Source organism: Aplysia californica, unplaced genomic scaffold, assembly GCF_000002075.1.
Source record: "Aplysia californica isolate F4 #8 unplaced genomic scaffold, AplCal3.0 scaffold01160, whole genome shotgun sequence".
In the NCBI taxonomy this organism is placed as follows: Eukaryota; Metazoa; Mollusca; class Gastropoda; order Aplysiida; family Aplysiidae; genus Aplysia; species Aplysia californica.
The window spans coordinates 62,811-64,707 of NW_004798430.1; the positions used below are offsets into that span (position 1 = coordinate 62,811).

General features: G+C 44.1%; 1 long non-coding RNA gene across 1 annotated transcript in view; it reads right to left on the reverse strand.

The window, feature by feature from the left end:
* Window positions 1-1,434: 1,434 nt before the first annotated feature.
* LOC118478899 overlaps window positions 1,435-1,897 on the reverse strand; it is a 4,670-nt gene continuing 4,207 nt past the window's right edge. The window contains exon 3 of the long non-coding RNA XR_004859343.1: window positions 1,435-1,513. This is a non-coding gene — a long non-coding RNA (uncharacterized LOC118478899). The remainder of the gene's footprint in view (window positions 1,514-1,897) is intronic.

Consider the following 1,897-nt stretch of genomic DNA (forward strand, 5'->3'; position numbering starts at 1 on the left):
CTCTTGCCTTTCCAACTGCGTACCTTGTATATTAACAGTAGGCATGATAGCCTTGACTGCCCTGTTGTTGTCCACAGTACCCTGCCTTCGCTGGATTAAGTTTTCCATTGTTCTGTTCGCACCATTCACCAATTCGATCCAATTCCTCCTTCGTGCTCCTTGCAATCAGCTCTCTCCCCTGCCTATATACCGATCTTTCCCATGCCTATATACCTATCTCTCCCCTGCCTATATACCGATCTCTCCCCTGTCTATATACCGATCTCTCCCCTGCCTATATACCTATCTCTCCCCTGCCTATATACCAATACATCATCTGCAAAGCTTAGCGTACGGCCAGGTCCCTCTAATAGATTGGCTGTAAGACTGAGGGTGTATATAATATATGTGAAGCGTGCTGACGAAATGAGTTACTTCCCAGATTCAAAACGTATATGGAAAAAGATATAGACCTATCACGCTTATAGATGAAGTTTTTAAACTAATTTATTAGTAGGGCCGATATGGAATAATAACAGACATGTTATAGTTAAAGAATATGGCATTAATTTTTTTTTAACTCTACAAATTTGACCCTTGTATCGATTTTTGGCCAATATCTCCATTTTGTGGATTGCGAGAAGTAACTCATTTTGTCAGCAAGCTTCACATATCAAAGAGGTTGCGGCGTGTGAGCACATTATGGCTGTCTGCAGGCCTCTGTATAATATGTGATATGTAGGTGTGGTATTCTTTTGTCTGTCTATCTGTCTATTTGTCTTTCTGTCTTTATTTATCGCAAGGGATATAAGACAGACAGACAGACAGACAGACAGACAGACAGACAGACAGACAGACAGACAGACACCCTCCTCCCTCTGGTCTATCTCCTCGTACGGCTGAAACACAGACACACAGACACACTGACCCACAGACCAGGGAACAGACAGGCAGACAGACAGACACACATACAGGCACACAAACAGACAGACAGATGCCTTCTTCTCTCTCGTCTATCTCCTCGTACGGCTGAAACACAGACACACAGACACACAGACACATTGACATACAGACAAGGGAACAGACAGACAGACAGGCACACAAACAGACAGCTAGACACACAAACAGACAGACAGACAGACAGATACCTTCCTCCCTCTGGTCTATCTCCTTGTACGGCTGAAACACAGACAGACAGACAGACAGACAGACAGACAGACAGACAGACAGACAGACAGATACACAGACAGACAGACAAAGGAACAAACAAACAGACAAACAGACAGACAGATACCTTCCTCCCTCTGGTCTATCTCCTCGTACGGCTGAAACACAGACAGACACACAGACAGATACACAGATAGACAGACAAAGGAACAAACAAACAGACAGACAAAGAAACAAATAAACAGACAGACAAAGGAACAAACAAACAGACAAACAGACAGGCAGACAGATACCTTCCTCTCTGTGGTCTATCTCCTCGTACGGCTGAAACAAGATCTGCTCGTTCGGAGGGAGGATGTCTACATACCTGGAAGTAAAAAGTGGAAGTAACGGCGACGAAAAATGTTTGTTTGTTTGTTTTAGTAGAGGTTTTACGGTGCTCACAACTGCATAAGGTTATATGAGCGCCAGGGGGTGGATGTCAACAAAGAAGTCCTTACAGGGAATCAGACTTACTCTGCTCACCTCTCGAGTTTCAACAGCTCAAAGTCTGCTTCGACTATCAAGGCAACCGGGTCACAAGAGAGTGACAAACATACAAAAGAAGTCGAGGAAAAAATGACGCTTGTAATGATTAGGAAAGAAAAAGCAGCAGGTCCCTGTTGTAGTTCAGGCACAGTTATGAGCATGGCATTGTTGGATCAGCCCATTTACAATTCTACTGTGCATTAGAACGAAGAAATGCCCCCCC